Source organism: Somniosus microcephalus, chromosome 22, assembly GCF_052327205.1.
Source record: "Somniosus microcephalus isolate GS21.2 chromosome 22, FLI_Smic_1.0, whole genome shotgun sequence".
Taxonomy (NCBI): domain Eukaryota; kingdom Metazoa; phylum Chordata; class Chondrichthyes; order Squaliformes; family Somniosidae; genus Somniosus; species Somniosus microcephalus.
In genome coordinates, this window is record NC_141008.1 from 56,680,779 (window position 1) to 56,701,397 (window position 20,619).

The following is a 20,619-nucleotide window of genomic DNA, read 5'->3' on the forward strand; positions in this document are numbered from 1 at the left end:
GCTGTTTGTCTCAACTACTCCAACGGTTCCACTGTCTAACCGCTCTCTGGGTAATGAAGTTTCTCCGGAATTCCCTTTTGGACTTATGAGTTATAGTTATGGCCCCTAGTTTTGGACTCCCCCCCCCCCCCCCGCCCCCTATCGAACCCCTTCGTAATTTTAAAGACCTCCATCAGGTTGCCCCGAGTCTTCTCTTTTCTAGAGAAAAGAGCCCCCAGCCTGTTCAGTTTTTCCTGATCGTTGTACCCTCGCAGTTCTGGCATTATCCTTGCAAATCTGTTTTACACTTTCTGCAGTGCTGCTATATCCTTTATGTGATGTGTAATCACCACAGGCACAGTGCAACAGTTCAAGGAGAAGACCCTCCACCACATCCTCAGGGGATGGGTAATGAATGCAGCCTTGCCAATGTCGCCCACCCCGCCAAGGACAAATGTTAAAAAAGTGTTTATCCTACATGGCCCTCATTGTTTGTTGTTCGTATTTAAGTACAGGAAAATCTTGTTTAAACGGCACCTAAATATCCGGTATTCTCTATTAACCGGCAAAAATCTCACGCCGAAAACAACACCTCAATAACCGGCAATGTTGCCGAGTCCGAGTCTCCCGCGGTGGCCGAGTTAGTCAGTGGGGGTAGTTCTCCAAACTGCCACTACTCGGCTTCTTGGCGCTGTCGGAAGTCGGAACACCTCAATAACAGGAGTCTGACTCTCCCGCGCTGTCGGTAGTCTCTTCTGATCCACCATTTTACAGGGGTACTGTGTGTTTCCCACGCTGCTGGTCGTCATTGCATTACATTACCCTCAACTGGCAGTACTGTACTTAATCAAGCATCTTCCACCATCCATTTAACACAACATTCTGTAGGTGAGTACCCAATTACTGTACACTGCACATTTCTTGATTTTTTTTCTTTTTCTTTTTAAAAAATAGTCAAAGTAGATAACCCTCTCCGTCATCCGGAATTTTTGATCAACCGGCACCATCCCGGTCCCGTCGGTGCCGGATACCAAAGAGTTTCCTGTAACACGTTGTTAGGAACAGAAAATGCCTGTTAGGCCCCACAAGCCCTGCTCTGTTTGATGGTCCAGCCCCACTTGACAGCACTCTTACTACAGTCTGCTCTTAATTTGCAGTTGGTTCGCTTGAAATACTGGATAATTGGAATTTTTTCTTGAAAGAAGAGGAATACACTGAGTATCCCCGAATCTCATCTGTCGAGAAATCCAACTCACTGCCTCTTCGACCCACTCTTCAGCATCCAGCCCTCTCTTGTAACATTTTCCACAGCTCTATTACCCTTTAAGTGCGACGGTCCCTTTGTTCTGTTAAATATCTTTGTTTTTAATCTCTCTCTCTCATTCCCTTTAGCTTTTTCAAAGGGCCGGCGCAGGAACGATGGGCCGAATGGCCTCCTCCTGTGCTGTACGATTCCATTCATGAACAATGTGGAACTGGTTGCAGTTCTGTGGTTAGTTAATTTTATTGTTGTTGAAAACTCGGATTGTGGGGGCAATGTTGCGAGCAGGCGCTGGTGGTGGGGAGGCTCACGGTTTTCTGGTATGCCCGGCCCAAGGTGAAGGTCTCCCTGCCAGCGCTCACTTGAAATGTTACTCATGATGCTCCTCCCGTGATGTTAAGGGCAGGAGTTAAATGGCCGCGGGTAAATATTCATCTCCCTGCAATCCGATGTAATTCTATCATTCCAAGTGACAAAGATATCTAATCTAAAAATATTCTTGTGTGAGTGGCACATTGACAGTAACCTTATGTTCCACATGAATTATGCACCTTCTGACAAGGCTATTATGTTAGCCCTGCATGGCTCGGAAAGGCAGTGAGCAGCTAAGAGCGCGCCGCGATATCTATCTATTCCTACAGTGTGCTTCCTCTTGACAGTGTCCTCCCCAACCCTACTGTCCTGAAGGCGTTCCCTCCATGGCTGGGGCATGTTTCCATGGTCACTGATCATCCTCTGCGGCCTTACCTACTTGACCACTACTTTGAGCCTCTGCCTTTGCACTTCAGCAAGCTATTAGACTGCAGGGAACCATCACATCCAAGCCCAATTCTGCCTTCACCCAACATCCACGCACGTGCACTTTCAGCGAAGGAGAGTGATCAGGAGCTGGAATAGAAACATAGGAGCAGGAGGAGGCCATTCAGCCCCTCGAGCCTGTTCCGCCAAATAGATCATGGCCGCTCTGCATCTTAACATCATCACCCACCCGCCTTGGTTCCGTAACCCTTAATGCCCTTGCCGAACAAAAATCTATCAATCTCAGTTTTGAAATTTTCAATTGGCCCCCAACCTCAATCCAGGCCAGTTTCCCTCTCCCTAACTCAAGGGCAATAAGGTCAACTCTAATGCTCCTCCCGCCACCTAAGATCAGCATCAGCTGTGGATCAGACTTGGCTAGCTCAGCTCCTCCTTGGATGATGTAATTGAGAAGCTCCTTATTATAAAGGTTTTGCCAAGAAGAATACGCTGGGTCACAAACGGTAGGATGCACTTTGCTCCCACCCAGCTTGAATGGGCTGACATCTTCCTTCTCTCACTTCTCTCTCACTGGGAAGAACAGGGCCGGGTACCTGTCAGTCAGTCAGCCCGCCTGCTTGACAGCCAATGAGAGTTCACTCTGATCTTCCTAGAACTGGCTGAAGTGCCAAGGAGCGAATGAAGAGCAGACTCCAGGTGAACTATGGGAGTAGGGTAGGCATTGGTCATGATCGACCAATGGTAACTGTACGGGGAGTCTGAGTGGATGTGTATAATTACTAAGAGGATGTGGCTAAGTACTTACCTTACCCTGTCCCCTTGGCTCAGCATAGTAAGCTACCTGTGTAATTCAGAGATGGTCACAGTTGATAAATAGTTAAGGACATGGAAGGAGAAATTGTAAATGCATAAATAACGAATTGCAGATCATAGAAACATAGAAGACAGGAGCAGGAGTCGGCCATTCGGCCCCTCGAGCCTGCTCCGCCATTCAATAAGATCATAGCTGATCATCCAAACTCAGTACCCTGTCCCTGCTTTCTCCCCATATCCCTTGATCCCTTTAGCCTTAAGAAATATATCCAACTCCTTCTTGAATATATTTAATGAATTGGCCTCTACTGCCTTCAGTGGTAGAGAATTCCACAGGTTCACCACTCTCTGGGTGAAGAAATTCCTCCTCATCTCTGTCCTAAATGGCTTACCCCTTATCTTTATACTGTGACCCCTGGTTCTGGACTCCCCGACCATCGGGAACATCCTTCCTGTCTAGTCCTGTTAGAATTTTATAAGTTTCAATGAGATCCCCTCTTATTCTTCTAAACTCCAGCGAGTATAAACCCAATCGACCCAATCTCTCCTCATATGTCATTCCTGCCATCCCAGGTATCAGTCTGGTGAATCTTCGCTGCACTCCCTCCATGGCAAGAACATCCTTCCTCAGATAAGGCGACCAAAACTGCACACATTACTCAAGGTGTGGTCTCACCAAGGCCCTGTACAACTGCAGCAAGACATCCTTGTTCCTGTACTCGAATCCTCTCGCTATGAAGGCCAACATACCATTTGCCTTCTTAACCGCCTGCTCCACCTGCTGCTTACCTTCAGCGACTGCTGCACAAGGACACCCAGGTCTCGTTGCACTTCCCCTTCTCCCAATCTATTGCCGTTCAGATAATAATCTGCCTTCCTGTTTTTGCCACCAAAGTGGATAACCTCGCATTTATCCACATTATACTGCATCTGCCATAAATAACGAATTGCAGATCATGTTAGATCAGTTCTCTTCATCTTAAGGGTTTCCTGGTTTTATCACCCAGTTTTCTCCTCTTCTTGCTGGGATGCAGTTCCAGGAACACCCGCAACCCTCAGTAGCGTGTCCACCTGCCCATTCTTCAATAAGAACAACGTGCATTTCTATAGCGCCTTTGATGTAGGAAGATGTCCCAAGGTGCTTAATTAGACAAAAATTGACACGAGCCAGTGAAGGAGATATCAGGACAGGTGACTAAAAGCTTGGTTAAAGAGGTAGGTGTTATGGAGGGTCTTAGAGAGAGAGAGGCGGAGAGAGAGACGGAGAGAGAGGTGGAGAGGGAGACGGAGAGAGAGGCGGAGAGAGAGAGAGGCTGAGAGAGAGGCTGAGAGAGAGGTGGAGAGGTGGCCTTCATGTGTGAACCCGAGCCATACAACCATGGAACTTTACAGCACAGAAGGAAGCCATTCAGCCCACTGGGTCTGTTCTAGAGCAATTCAAAACTATCCCAATCCCTGCTCGCTCCCCGTACCCCTGCATAGACCCACCGAAGTTAAAAAGTGTGATTGTTGTCTATTGGAGGGACCACAACCGAGCCGGCTCCAGTCCTCACTAGTTGTCCGAGAAACCGTTAAACTGGGGACATCAGATGGTGACCAGGAGTGGAAACACTGATTGAGTCCTGCACCCCTTGCACTGGGGTCAATTGTGGCCAACTGTAGCATCCCAACATTCCCCTGGCTGAAATCAACCAAATGAGGATGGACCAGGGATCAGACCTGGGATCACCTAAGTCTATGTGGCTCAGTACCACAGTATGGCAGTGTCGTTACCCAAAGAGTCATTGCTGGTAGAGATGTTGCTCACAGTGGAGCGTATGTGTTCCCCTTCCATCTCCAATATCGCTCCATCCAACTACAGCTTCAACAACTCGCTTCAACGTAGCAGCTCTCATGTGCAAGAACGTATGAGCTTGTTGAAGAGGAGGATGCCGAGCAAGAAATGGAAAAAAATTAAGGTCAAAATTAAGGTTTGGTGTGGTGGTATGGTGTGGTGTGTGCTGATGATGTGCTGGTGGTGTGGTGTGCTGGTATGGTGATGATGGTGTGCTGGTGGTGTCTTGGTGTGGTGTGATGGTGTGCTGGTGGTGTGCTGGTGTGGTGTGCTGGTGTGGTGATGATGGTGTGCTGGTGGTGTCTTAGTGTGGTGATGATGGTGTGCTGGTGGTGTCTTGGTGTGGTGTGCTGGTGTGGTGATGATGGTGTGCTGGTGGTGATGGTGTGGTGTGCTGGTGGTGCCAATGCGCTGTGTCACGGAATGGTAGGGGGCCATCTTGTTTTCACAACTCCCCACCTGGCAAGTTCGCAGTGTGGCCTGGGTGGAAAGTGCTGTTATCTAACACGCTGTAACAAAGATTGCATTTATGTAGCATCTTTATATTGAAATGTAAGACTCACAGATATGAGTCTATCCATTCTCCTCATGGCAGGATCGTGGCAATAACTGACTGCGGTGAGGAAGGGAAGCCACTCATATCTGCTCTTGGGCTCCTCCTAGTGCCCAGCTCAGGGGTGCCTTGAGACAGGGGCGTTGAGCAGGGTGTCTGTACAACCCGTCAGCCAAGGAATGATGCCTGACAAGGGAGAGTGAAGAAATGCTTCATCGTAGAGCCATATTTAGAGTCCGGGGGGAGGGGGGGCGGGAGAACAGAACCGGAGAGGCTGCTTTGGTTGAAGTAAGGACTGAGTTCTGAACACGGGAATGTGCTCACCCCAGCTGACTGGAGGGCTGTGACCATTTTTAATGTTGGGAACCTGTTCACCTCTGACCTTTGACCTTTCAGGCACTCTGGCGAATTGAAGCTGTTTATGGGCGGGGGGGGGGGCGGCGGTGGCTGGGACCCACGACAGTCATCAGCAAACACCTCCTCACCCCCCCAATCGGGTCCAAAAACAGCAATCCACACCGCTGACCGCTCTTGCACGCACGAACGTCCAAGTTTCAGGTGCACCAAGGCCCCACTCTGTTTAGATTTGGGTTTGTCTGAGACAGGAACTCTTGGGCTTGTTAAAATATTTACAAAAAATCAATTTTAAATAAAGATCAGCACCTACTCGTACGTTCTGGGAAATAATCCCTCTTTGTTTTGTGTGAACAATTGTAACCTCATCTCACGGTTGAGTTGGCCACGGCACCGCCAATTATGGGACAGTAGGCCTCAGGCTGTACTGACCTCAGCCATGGAGGGCAATTGAGCTGCTACGTGTGTCCCCCATGCCCTGGGCTACTGAGCTGACACTGAGGCAGGGTTTCAGCTGCTGCCAGGCATGAATGACAGCAACTGTAATGATCAATAACATGTCATTCTATAGTGGACACTAGGTGGAGCCGTAGAGCTGTGTAGAGCTGTATATAAGACTACACTACCCAGCTGTATGTATATTAAGACTACATTACCCATGAGGCACTAGGCTACCCACAAGGCAACAGTCAAGATGGAAGCCTCTACAGATACTGTACCTAGTCCACATGTGCTCAATAAAGTGTCTAGCAAAAGCTAGCTGTGTTCATAATAAGAATGTCTATTTATTAATGAACATAAGAACAACAACCTGTATTTATACAGCGCCTTCAATGTAGGTAAAACGTCCCAAGGCGCTGCACAGAAGCGATTATCAAACAAAATTTGACACTGAGCCACAGAAGGGGCAGAAAGAGGTAGGTTTTAAGGAGCGTCTTAAAGGAGGAAAGAGAGGCGGAGGAACATAAGAAATAGGAGCAGGAGTAGGCCAATCGGCCCCTCGAGCCTGCTCCACCATTCAATAAGATCATGGCTGATCTGATCCTAACCTCAAATCTTCTATCACTCTGCATCCACCCGAACCCATGTGATCTCCTGGGAGAGGCGAAAAACCAGATAAAGACCCAATGGCCAATTTGGGAGAAAAAAATCTGGGAAATTCCTCTCCGACCCATCTAGGCGATCGAAATTCTTCCAGGAGATCACTCTGTCCCTATATTTTCTACAGTACTTACCTTCTGTAAAGGCGATCTCCACCCCAGCCAGGAACAGGAATAAAACCATCTCCTGAAATCTAACACAGAATTGGAACACAGTAGGAGCAGAACCAGACTACACGGCCCCTGGGCCCACTCCACTACCCACAGGGCCATGACCATTCCGAACCTAGACTCATGTCCAATTTCCTGCCCGCTCCCCGTAACCCTTAATTCCCTTTACTTCTAGGAAACTATCTATTTCTGTTTTAAATTTATTTAATGATGTAGCTTCCACAGCCTTCTGGGGCAGCAAATTCCACAAACCTACCACCCTCTGAGTGAAGAAGTTTCTCCTCATCTCAGTTTTGAAAGAGCAGCCCCTTATTTTAAGATTATGCCCCCTAGTTCTAGTTTCACCCTTCATTGGGAACATCCTCACCGCATCCACCCGATCAAGCCCCTTCACAATCTTATATGTTTCAATAAGATCGCCTCTCATTCTTCTGAACTCCAAAGAGTAGAGTCCCAATCTACTCAACCTCTCCTCATATGACCACCCCCTCATCCCCGGGATTAACCGAGTGAACCTTCTTTGTACTGACTCGAGAGCAAGTATGTCTTTTCTTAAGTATGGACACCAAAACTGTATGCAGTATTTCAGGTGCGGTCTCACCAATACCTTGTACAACTGCAGCAATACCTCCCTGTTTTTATATTCCATCCCCCTAGCAATAAAAGCCAACATTCCATTGGCCTTCTTGATCACTTGCTGCACCTGCATACTAACTTTTTGAGTTTCGTGCACCAGGACCCCCAGATCCCTTTGTACTACAGTACTTTCCAGTTTCTTGCCATTAAGATAATAACTTGCTCTATGATTTTTCCTGCCAAAGTGCATAACCTCACACTTTCCAGTATTGTATTCCATCTGCCAAATCTCTGCCCACTTACTTAGTTCAGGGAGGGAGTTCCACAGCTTATGGCCCAGGCAGCTGAAGGCAAGGCCGTCAGTGGTGGAGCGATGAAGATTGGAGGAGCGCAGAGATCTCGGAGGGTCGAGGGATGGATTGGGCTCAGTGGGTGGCGCCCTCTGACATCAACTCACAGGCCGGGTTCACACCCGAAGACCTGCCATTTAGGTGAGGTACGGAAGACCAGCCTGTACCCATGGAAACCATACACTGCCTTCAGGAGAGAGGTGAGAAGGGGGTGGGCAAGGTATTAGGGAGGAGGCTAAAACCATATTTCAGAATGCCCCTACTGCTAGTTGCTCTATTAGGGTGGGAGGAGACTGTAGCAGCCGTGATTTTCCATCACTAGAATTGCAATCCTAATAAAAAAAGACTTGCATTTATATCGTGCCTATCACGGCCTCAGGACGTCCTGAAGCGCTTTACAGCCAATGAAGTATTTTTTGAAGTGTAGTCACTGTTGTAATGTAGAAAAATGCGGCAGCCAATTTGCGCACAGCAAGCTCCCAAAAACAGCAGTGAAATAAATGACCAGATCATATTTTTTAGGTGTTGGTTGAATGATGAATGATGTCCATTCTAGTACGGAGCATAAACTCTGCCGCATTGCTCGACTGAAGAATTAACTGATGCGCGTCTCTCGAACCCAGACGCTCAGTACTGGGGGGTCGGGAAGGGGGTGTTCAAAGCTGCTTTGCTTCCTAGTGTGATGTTAAGTATTTGGAAATGGTGCTGAAGGATGGTGACTTGTCAGCCATGGCTCAGTGGGTAGCACCCTCGCCTCCGAGTCAGAAAGGTCTATGGGTTCAAGTCCCACTACAAAAACTTGCTGACACTACAGTGCAGTACTGAAAGGGAGTGCCGCACTGTTGGAGGTGCCGTCTTTTGGATAGAAAGAAAGAAAGACTTGCATTTATATAGCGCCTTTCACGACCACCGGACGTCTCAAAGCGCTTTACAGCCAATGAAGTACTTTTGAAGTGGAGTCACTGTTGTAATGTGGGAAACGCGGCAGCCAATTTGCGCACAGCAAGCTCCCACAAACAGCAATGTGATAAAGACCAGAACATCTGTTTTAGTGATGATGATTGAGGGATAAATATTGGCCCAGGACACCGGGGAGAACTCCCCTGCTCTTCTTCGAAATAGTGGTCGTGGGATCTTTTACGTCCACCCGAGAGAGCAGATGGGGCCTCGGTTTAACGTCTCAGCTGAAAGACGGCACCTCCGACAGTGCAGCACTTCCTCAGCACTGCACTGGGTGCGTCAGCCGTTAGGATGAGATGTTAAACCGAGGCTCCATCTGCTCTCTCGGGTGGACGTAAAAGATCCCATGGCACTAATTCGAAGAAGAGCAGGGGAGTTATCCCCGGTGTCCTGGGCCAATATTTATCCCTCAATCATCATCACTAAAACAGAACATCTGATCATTATCACATTGCTGTCTGTGGGATCTTGCTGTGTGCAATTGGCTGCCGCGTTTCCTACAGTGACTACACTTGAAGTACTTGATTGGCTGTAAAGTGCTTTGGGATGCCCTGAGATTGTGACAGGTGCTATAGAAATGCAAATCTTTCTTTCTTCTGATACAAGTTTGTCAGAACAGCAGGTGATTATTCTGATAACAAAACACTGCGGATGCTGGAAATCGAAAAAACAACAGAAAACGCTGGAAAAACTCAGCAGGCCAGGGCAGCATCCGTAGAGAGAGAAACAGAGTCAATGTTTCAGGTCGAAACCCTTCGACAGAACTGAGGGGAAAAAAAGGCAGGAAATGAAACAGATTAAAAGGCAGTTTGGGGGCTGGGAAATGGGGGAGGGGATGAAAGAAGAGACATTAAGAGATATTCAAGGTGAGACGAGATGGTAATAGGACAGGTAAAGAAACAGACAATGGCTCTGGATGAAGTGTGAAATGCGCTGGCAGAGTGAAAGACAGCTGTCATGTGGGAGAGAAACAAAGGAAAAGGCACAAACCGAGTGTGGATAAAAAATATAAAAATGTAATGGGGGCCGAGGTTAAGATCTGAAATTGTTGAACTGGATATTGAGTCCGGAAGGCTGTAAAGTGCCTAATCGGAAGATGAGGTGCTGTTCCTCGAGTTTACGCTGAGCTTCCGTGGAACAATGCAAGAGGCTGCGGACGGTGAGGTCCGAGTGGGAATGGAGCGGTGAATTAAAGTGACAGGGACCGGAAGCTCGGGGTCACCCTTACGGACTGAACGGAGGTGTTCTGCAAAGCGGTCACCCAATCTACGTTTGGTCTCCCCAATGTAGAGGAGACCACATCGTGAGCAGCGACTACAGTATACTAGATTGCAAGAAGTACAAGTAAATCGCTGTTTCACCTGGAAGGGGTGTTTGGGGCCCTGTACAGTGGGAAGCGGGGAGGTATAAAGGCAGGTGTTGCATCTCCTGCGCTTGCACGGGAAGGTGCCGGTCGAAGGGGAAGGGGTGTTAGGGGGTGATAGAGGAGTGGACTAGGGTGTCGCAGAGGGAGCGGTCCCTACAGAATGCTGAAAGGGAAGGGGAGGGGAAGATGCGTTTGGTGGTGGGATCACGTTGGAGGTGGCGGAAATGGCGGAGGATGATCCGTTGAATGTGGAGGCTGGTGGGGTGAAAGGTGAGGACAAGGGGAACCTTCTGCAGGTGATTATTCTGCAGCTTGCACACCAGGAGCTGCGAAGAGCGCCACCCTGTGGAAGAACACGGCAGGCACAGGATTGTATCCAAAATACTGCAGAGACTGGAAAACGGAAATAAAAACAGCAAATGCTGGAAATACTCAGCAGGTCAGGCAGCATCTGTGGAGAGGGAAACAGAGTTAACGTTTCAGGTCTGTGACCTCAGTGAAGTGTGGGCCCTACTTTCTGTGATGTAGAGGTCACGGGTCATGGAAAAGAGCAAGGTACGGAGTGAGGATCACTGAGGTTATCAGGATCACCCTTCCCCATCACTGTTTTTTTGCTGCTTTATTAAAATGCTGCTAAATTTTGCTTTCCCCACCAACCCCCTGCCCCCTTCAATTTTCTCCCCATCTCCTGATGCACCAACTCTTAATAGTGTATGGCTAAAAAGGACTTGCATTTCTATAGCGCCTTTCATGAACACTGGACGCCCCAAAGCACTTTACAGCCAATGAAGTCCTTTTTTTGAAGTGTAGTCACTGTTGTAAAGTGGGAAACGCGGCAGCCAATTTACGCACAGCAAGATCCCACAAACAGCAATGTGATAATAACCAGATAATCTGATTTAGTGATGTTGGTTGAGGAATAAATATTGGCCAGGACACTGGGGATAACTCCCCTGCTCTTCCTTGAAATAGTGGCCACGGGATCTTTTACATCCACCTGAGAGAGCAGACGGGGCCTCCGTTTAACGTCTCATCCGAAAGACGGCACTCTCAGTGCAGCGCTCCCTCAGCACTGCACTGGAGCGTCAGCCTAGATTTTTGTGCTCAAGTCTCTGGAGTGGGACTTAAACCACAACCATTCTGACTTAGAAGGTGAGGGTGCTGTCCACTGAGCCACAGTTCCACAGCACTTAGTGCGAGCAGCCCTCCACTGCCCCATCTAAGTGGCCATTCTTCAAGATGGTGAGTTATCTCAGCAGCTTATTCAGGCAGGGAGGGCATCACAGCTGAGCACATTTCCCAGCAGAGGTCGCTGGATAGCCGTCTGGAGCAGGAACCAAATCTTTTGATTCCCCCCTTCTTAGCACAAGGATCACTCAGCTCACGCCCCGGCTTAGATCAACGCAGGCTAAAGACAAGAAAGAAAGAAAGAACTTGCACTGATATAGCGCCTCCTCACATCCTCGGGACACCCCAACGTGCTTCACCAACAATGGATTACTTTTTGCAGCGCAGTCACTGTGGTTATGTAGTTAAACATGGCAGCCAATTCGCGCACAGCAGGATCACACAAACAGCAGATGAAGGAGTAACCAGATAATCTGTTTCCCTTTGGTGGTCAGCTGAAGGCACGGCCTCCAATCGAGGGGGGGGGGGCGAAGGAAGTCAGGGGCGCACAAGAGGCCAGAATTGGAGGAACGCCGGGATCTCGGAAGGTTGCAAAGATAGGGAGGGTTCGAGGTCATCGAACGATTTGAACACAAGGATGAGAATTTTTTTTTTACACAGAAACAGGCCATTCGGCCCAACAGGTCTGTGCCGGTGTTTATGATCCACACGAGCCTCCTCCCAACCTGCTTCATCTCACCCTGTTCTTTTCGCCCTCGTGCGCTTGTCGAGCTTCCCCTTAAATGCATCGATGCTATTTGCCTCAACCACTCCATCCAGTAGCGAGTTCCACATTCTAACCGCTCTCTTCGTGGGTGAGACTCAACAGTGAGTGTTTTTGAGTTTGTGGCATTGCTGGACTCCCGAGCCAATGTAGATCCGCGAGCACCGGGGTGACGAGGTGAACGGGACTTGGCGCCAGTTAGGATAGCAGAGTTTAGGATGAGTTCAAGTTTCTGGAGGGTGGAAAGATCGGAGGGCGGCCAGGAGAGCATTGGGACAGTCAAGTCTGGAGGTTACCAAAGTATGGGTGGAGGTTTCAGCAGTGCAGGGGTGGAGACGGGTGATATTTCGGAGATGGAAGTAGACGGATATGGGGGTTGGAAGCTTAGCTTGCGGCCAAATAGGATGTCGAGGTTGCCAACAGTCTGAGACAGGGAAGGGGTTGGAATAACAAAACATCAGAAAAACAGATGTTCTGGTCATTATCGCATTGCTGTTTGTGGGAGTTTGCTGTGCGCAAATTGGCTGCCGCATTTCCTACATTACAACAGTGACTGCACTTTGTAATGTATATACCTTTAAGGGGGGGAACTATCTTTTACAGCTCATGTATACTGCAGTACCGGCAGTGACCACACCTGTATATAGCACTGAGTAGTAATCTGTACAGATCAGTTCCCGTGTGAGCCACGTTGAGTAAACACCTGTTGTACCGTTCTCCTGCAGTCTGTGTCTTATTATACACAGACACAACATTGGTGACAAGGCAAGTTCGAACCTACCTGCAACTCTACATCACCTTCCGAGGATTCGTTCCTGGAGATCAGTGGATTGGAGGTCAAGGCCAGAGACTCGGGCGTCGACCACGGGCAACCGCCCAGTCATCCAGCAGAGACTCGAGAATTGTGGGGGAGGCTGTCGAGATCCAGGCTTGGCTTTCCAGTCGAGGTGGTCCAGCGAAACGGGCTGGCAACTGGTAGTGTGCAGACCCTTCCGGGACAGCGGCGGGCTAGAGCCCGACCGAGCGGCACAGCAAAGGGCCGAGCAGCGTCGACGGGGGAGAGAGAGAGGGGGCAGAGCGCACAGGGCGCAGCTGGTGTTCAGGGGCCGAGCAGCATCGAAGAGAGGGAGAGAGAGACGCGCAGAAACCCGCAAGGCGCCGCCATTGCCACGAGGACCGCCGAGAGCGGCGTTAGCAGCAGCGCAGGAGAAGCACGCGAAACCTACAGGGCGCTGCCATTGCCATGAGAACCGCCGGGAGCGGCGTTGGCAGCAGCGGGGGAGGAAGTAAAGCGCGGGAGACGCCATTTTAAGCCATTAGGAGACGCCATTTTAAACCACACCCAAAATGCCGAAGAGTGGCAGTATCACCGCATTTGACAATGAAGTTGAAGATTGGACTACATATGTCGAACGAATAGAGGTATACTGCAAGGCAAATGAGGTGTCAGATGACAAGAAAGCGTCGGTATTGTTAAATTTAATGGGTGCAAAGACGTATGGTTTATTACGAAATCTAGTAACCCCAACGAAGCCAATGGAAAAGCGTTTTGAAGACATAGTAACGATACTACAGGAACATTTAAACCCCACACCGCTGCTGATAGCAGAAAGATTCAAGTTTCACAAACGGAACCAGCATAAGGATGAAAGCAATGCTGATTATTTAACAGAACTGCGCAAACTATCGAAACACTGCCAGTTTGGAGCGGGACTGGCAGATACCTTAAGAGACAAGTTTGTGTGTGGGCTTCAAAGTGAAGGAACCCAGAAACGGCTTTTATCTGAAAAGGACCTTACGCTGGAAAAGGCTTTCAGCATTGCGGTATCATATGAAGCAGCAACACGGGGCGCTGCAGAGATACAACAGAGACCGCAAGAATATGGCACAAACAAAATGTCATATAGAACAGAGAAGTGCTATCGCTGCGGCAGAACAACACACGACCAGAATGATTGCTGGTTCAAAGACAAAGTGTGCAGACAGTGTGGAAAAGTAGGACACATAGCACGAGTCTGCAGGTCGGGAAAGAAAACCAGCAATAAAAAACCTACCAAAGAAAAGTACAAGAAGGTACATAAGATGACGGAGAATAGTTCAGACGAACAAAAGAGTGATAACAACTCCGAAAGCAGTGAACTGAGTTGTCTGAAACTACATAATGTGATCACAACGGAGGATCACCGAACCATTTGGATCACTCTCAAGATAGCAGGAGTCCAGGTAAAGATGGAATTGGACACAGGATCAGCCCTAACAGTTATAAACCGACGGGACTACGAGCGGCTATTCTCACACATACCCGTGAGAGACACAAAAATTATTTTGAAGACGTACACGGGGCAAAAAGTCTACCCCAAAGGAAAAATAAGGGTGACCGTTATATATAACGGTAAGGAAACACCAAAACTAGACCTGTATGTATTGCAAGATGGAGGACCACCATTACTGGGACGTGAATGCATCCGGAAAATACAACTGGATTGGCATTCCATACAGGCACTGACTGTGGCTGACAAAAAGGATGACGACGTCACACCTGGGCGACTGTCAAAGATCATAACTGACGCGAAAGAAGTGTTCCAGCAAGGACTCGGAACACTAAAATGCATTACAGCGACGATTAAAATTGAAGAAAACGCAAGCCCAAAATTTTTTAAGGCCAGACCGATACCTTATGCGATCCGCCCAGCCGTCGAAGCAGAGCTGGAGAGTCTGGAACGTTCAGGTGTACTGTCCAAGGTAGACTGGAGCGAGTGGGCTACACCCATCGTCCCTGTGATGAAAAAGTCGTTGAGCAGCACGCCTGGGGAACCAAGGAAGGTTCGCATCTGTGGGGACTTTAAGGTAACAGTGAACCCGGTCCTTCACACCGTACAATATCCACTTCCGCGGATTGAAGAGTCCGAGCTTCAAACACTGAGACACATCAGGGAGGGGGAGAGTTACCTGGACTCTGTGTATCACGAGGTATTCACACCAATTAGATTAATTAATTCAGATGTAGTCCGTGGCCAGGGTCAGGATGGTGTGACTAGAAGTGAGGCAGGTACGGGGATCCAGGAGGTAGTGTTGGAGGAGCAGCAGCCCTTGCACTTGTCCAACAGGTTCGAGGCTCTTACTCCCTGTGAGGATGGGAACAGGGACTGCGGGGAGGATGAGCAACCTGGCCACAGCACCGTGGAGCAGGGGGCCATTCAAGTGGGGGGAGTTAAAAGAAATGTTGTAGTGGTAGGGGATAGTATCGTTAGGGGGATAGATAGAATTCTTTGCAGCCGAGAGCGAGAGTCCCGAAGGCTGTGTTGCCTGCCCGGTGCCAGGGTTAAGGACATCTCCTCTGGACTGGAGAGAAACTTGGAGTGGGAGGGGGACGATCCAGTTGTCGTGGTCCATGTTGGTACCAACGACATAGATAGGACAAGGAAGGAGGTTCTGCTGAGGGAGTTTGAGCAGCTAGGGGCCAAATTAAAAAGCAGAACCACAAGGGTAATAATCTCTGGATTATTACCTGAGCCACGAGCGAATTTGGCTAGGACAAATAAAATTAGAGAGTTAAATGCGTGGCTCAAAGACTGGTGTGGGAGAAATGGGTTTTGCTTCCTGGGACACTGGCACCAGTACTGGGGCAGGAGGGAGCTGCTCCGTTGGGACGGGCTTCACTTGGCCAGTGCTGGGACTAGAGTCCTGGCGGATCATATAACTAGGGCTGTAGAGAGGGCTTTAAACTAACTAGTGGGGGGGGAGGTTCCTAGAGAGCAAATAATAAAAATGACAACAGAGAAAGTCATAGACTTAGGTAGCAGTGGGGAAATTAAAAACCAGAGCGTGTCAGGAAGGGGCAGAAGGTATGGAGTAAAAGGTAAAGTAATAAAAAGGGCAAAAGCAGGAACTAAGTGTCACAAAACATCTTTGAAAGTTCTCTATCTGAATGCACGTAGCATTCGTAACAAAATAGACGAGTTAATGGCACAAATAACTAAATATGGGTATGATCTTGTGGTCATTACAGAAACATGGCTGCAGGGTGACAATGCCTGGGAATTAAACATACCAGGTTATTTAACGATCAGGAAGGACAGGCAGGAAGGAAGGGGAGGTGGGGTGGCTATGTTAATAAAGGAAGGAATCACTGTAATACAGAGAAATGATATTGGGTCAAAAGATCAGGATAATGAAACAGTTTGCGTGGAGGTAAGGAATAATAAGGGGAAAAAAACACTAGTGGGCGTAGTCTATAGGCCTCCGAACAGTGGCAACTCTGTTGGATGGAGTATCAATCAGGAAATAGCTGAGGCTTGTAATAAGGGAACATCTATAATTATGGGGGATTTTAACTATCATATTAATTGGACAAATCAAATTGGGCAGGGCTGCCTTGAGGATGAGTTCATTGAATGTATTAGGGATGGGTTTCTTGAGCAGTATGTAACTGAACCGTCCAGGGGGCAAGCAACCTTAGATCTGGTCCTGTGTAACGAGACAGGATTAATTAAAAATGTCCTAGTAAAGGATCCCCTTGGAATGAGTGACCATAACATGGTTGAATTCCATATTCAATTAGAGGGTGAGAAGGTTGGATCTCAAACAAGCGTGCTAAGCTTGAATAAAGGAGACTATGAAGGTATGAGAGCGGAATTGAGTAGAGTGGATTGGGAAAATAGATTAAAGGGTAAGACGATACATGATCAGTGGTGTACATTTAAGGAGTTATTTTACAACTTCCAAAAAATATATATTCCACTGAGAAGAAAAGGGTGTAAAAGAAAAGACAGCCATCCATGGCTAAGTAAAGAAATTAAGGATAGTATTCGACTAAAAACAAGGGCATATAAGGTAGCCAAATCTAGTGGGAGGATAGAGGATTGGGAAAACTTTAAAAGACAGCAAAAAATAACAAAAAGATTGATTAAGAAAGGGAAGATAGATTATGAAAGTAAATTAGCAAAAAATATAAAAACAGATAGTAAGAGTTTTTATAGTTATATAAAAAGAAAAAGGGTGGCTAAAGTAAATGTTGGTCCCATAGAGGATGAGACCGGGAAATTAATGGTGGGAAATATGGAGATGGCAAAAACACTGAATGAATATTTTATATCAGTCTTTACAGTAGAAGACACTAAGAATATCCCAACACTGGACAAACAGGGGGCTAAAGGGGGGGAGGAGCTAAACACGATCAAAATCACTAAGGAAGTGGTACTCGGTAAAATAATGGGACTCAAGGCGGATAAATCACCTGAACCTGATGGCTTACATCCTAGGGTCTTGAGGGAAGTGGCGGTAGGGATTGTGGATGCATTGGTAATAATTTTCCAAAACTCCCTGGACTCGGCAAAGGTCCCGGCAGACTGGAAAATTGCTAATGTAACACCCTTATTTAAAAAGGGCAGTAGACAGAAGGCTGGAAACTATAGACCGGTTAGCCTAACATCTGTGGTAGGTAAAATATTGGAGTCCATTATTAAGGAGGCAGTAACAGGACATTTGGATAATCATAATTTAATAGGACAAAGTCAGCATGGTTTTATGAAGGGGAAGTCATGTTTGCCAAATTTGCTGGAGTTCTTTGAGGAAGTAACATATAGGGTGGATAAAGGGGAACCAGTGGACGTAGTGTATTTAGACTTCCAAAAGGCATTTGACAAGGTGCCACACAAAAGATTATTGCTTAAGATAAAAAATCACGGGATTGGGGGTAATATTCTGGCATGGATAGAGGATTGGCTATCTAACAGAAGGCAGAGAGTTGGGATAAATGGTTCATTCTCAGACTGGCAATCAGTAACTAGTGGTGTTCCGCAGGGGTCAGTGCTGGGTCCCCAACTCTTTACAATCTATATTAACGATTTGGAGGAGGGGATCGAGTGTAACATATCAAAGTTTGCAGATGATACTAAGATGGGAGGGAAAGTAGTGAGTGAGGAGGACATAAAAAACCTTCAAGGGGACATAGACAGGCTAAGTAAGTGGGCAGAGATTTGGCAGATGGAATACAATACTGGAAAGTGTGAGGTTATGCACTTTGGCAGGAAAAATCGTAGAGCAAGTTATTATCTTAATGGCAAGAAACTGGAAAGTACTGAAGTACAAAGGGATCTGGGGGTCCTGGTGCACGAAACTCAAAAGGTTAGTATGCAGGTGCAGCAAGTGATTAAGAAGGCCAATGGAATGTTGGCTTTCATTGCTAGGGGGATAGAATATAAAAATAGGGAGGTATTGCTTCAGTTGTACAAGGTATTGGTGAGACCGCACCTGGAATACTGTGTACAGTTTTGGTGTCCATACTTAAGAAAGGACATACTTGCTCTCGAGTCAGTACAAAGAAGGTTCACTCGGTTAATCCCGGGGATGAGGGGATGGACATATGAGGAGAGGTTGAGTAGATTGGGACTCTACTCATTGGAGTTCAGAAGAATGAGAGGCGATCTTATTGAAACATATAAGATTGTGAAGGGGTTGGATCAGGTGGATGCGGGGAGGATGTTCCCGATGATGGGTGAAACTAGAACTAGGGGGCATAGTCTTAGAATAAGGGGCTGCTCTTTCAAAACTGAGATGAGGAGGAACTACTTCACTCAGAGGGTGGTAGGTCCATGGAATATGCTGCCCCAAAAAGCTGTAGAAGCTACATCATTACATAAATTTAAAACAGAAATAGACAGTTTCCTAGAAGTAAAGGGAATTAAGGGTTACGGGGAGCGGGCAGGAATTTGGACATGAGTCTAGGTTCGGATCGGTCATGGCCCTGTGGGTAGCGGAGCGGGCCCAGGGGCCGTGTAGCCTGATCCTGCTCCTATTTTGTGTGTCTAATTCTGTTAGATTCAGGAGATGGTTCTGTGATAGTGGATTGGCGGTTAGGATCAGATCAGCCATGATCTTATTGAATGGCGGAGCAGGCTCGAGGGGCCGATTGGCCTACTCCTGCTCCTATTTCTTATGTTCTTATATTTTCGCCTCGCTATCTGGAGGGAAACGCTTCACTAAGATTGATCTGGCCCAGGCGTATCTGCAAATGGAGGTAGAAGAAGCATCAAAAAAATACCTCACAATCAACACCCATAAAGGTCTCTACCAATACAACCGGCTGGTATTCGGGGTAGCATCAGCTCCGGCTATTTGGCAGAGGGCAATGGAACAAGTCCTGCAAGGGATCGCAGGGACCCAGTGTTATTTGGACGACATCCTGGTCACGGGCGAAAATGACAGTGATCACCTTGCCAACCTGGAGCAGGTGCTCACTAGATTGCAGGAATATGGGCTCCGAGCTAACCGTCCCAAATGCGAGTTTTTTAGAAAACAGATCTCGTATTGTGGCCACGTTATCGATAAAGAGGGGTTACATAAGTCCCCAGAGAAGATTGAGGCAGTAGTCAAGGCTCCAGCACCGGAAAATGTGTCACAACTGAGGTCGTTCCTCGGGCTGGTAAACTACTACCATACGTTCTTGCCAAATTTATCTACAATACTACACCCACTGAACACCCTACTGCAAACTTGGGTGCCATGGAAGTGGAGTGACGAATGTAGACGAGCTTTCCAGAAGAGCAAAACACTAATCACATCGAAAGAGGTATTGGCCCATTACAACCCGGCATTACCAATTCGGTTGGCATGTGATGCGTCACCCTACGGCATTGGAGCGGTGCTGTCGCACAAATTCTCGGACGGCTCAGAGAGGCCAATAGCCTTTGCGTCACGATCACTAACCTCAGCCGAGCGTAACTACGCTCAGATTGACAGGGAGGCCCTCAGCCTAGTGTGGGGAGTGAAAAAGTTCAATCACTATCTGCACGGACAGAAATTCACCTTGCTGACTGATCACCAGCCTCTTGTCTCCATTTTTAATCCAAAGAAGGGCGTTCCGGTGATGACTGCGCAATGACTACAAAGATGGTCACTTTTTCTAGGGGCGCACCACTATGAGATTGAATATAAGGGCACGAAACAGCATGGAAATGCTGATGGGCTATCACGCCTGCCACTGCCTACTGCGGAGGAAGCACCAGCAGTGGATCCTGTCGAAATATTCCATTCGACTATAGTTGAATACCTACCGGTAACTAACGCTTGTATCGAAAAGGAAACCCGAAATGACCCGACACTGTCTCGGGTATATGATTTGACGGTGAAGGGATGGCCAGCACATGGCGACTCACTGTTGCCAGCATTCTCGACAAGGAGAGAACAGCTGTCAGTGTGCCGGGGGACCTTGATGTGTGGATCCCGAGTGGTAATTCCACCCAAGTTAAGGGATAGAGTGCTCAATGAGCTTCATGAGGGTCATCTGGGAGGGGTAAAAATGAAAAGCCTAGCCACGGCTTATGTGTGGTGGCCGGGAATCGATAAACAAATCGAGGACCTGACCAAGAGCTGCTCAGGATGCCAGAAAGTCCAAAATGCACCACCACAGGCCCCTCTACACCCATGGGAGTGGCCCTCATCTCCATGGCAATGGGTGCATATTGATTTTGCTGGTCCATTCATGGACTCAATGTTTTTAATAGCCGTGGATGCGCACTCGAAATGGCCTGAGGTCATCAAAATGTCCTCCACCACCACGGAGAAAACTATTGCAGTCCTACGGACCATTTTTGCCAGGAATGGCTTGCCAGAACAGATTTGCTCCGACAACGGACCACAGTTTGTGTCCGA

At 47.9% G+C, this 20,619-nt stretch overlaps 1 long non-coding RNA gene across 1 annotated transcript in view; it reads left to right on the top strand.

The window, feature by feature from the left end:
• The first annotated feature begins 1,375 nt into the window (after positions 1 to 1,375).
• LOC147102410 (uncharacterized) overlaps positions 1,376 to 20,619 on the top strand; it is a 29,953-nt gene continuing 10,709 nt past the window's right edge. Inside the window, exon 1 of the long non-coding RNA XR_015073298.1 lies at positions 1,376 to 1,471. This is a non-coding gene — a long non-coding RNA (uncharacterized LOC147102410). The remainder of the gene's footprint in view (positions 1,472 to 20,619) is intronic.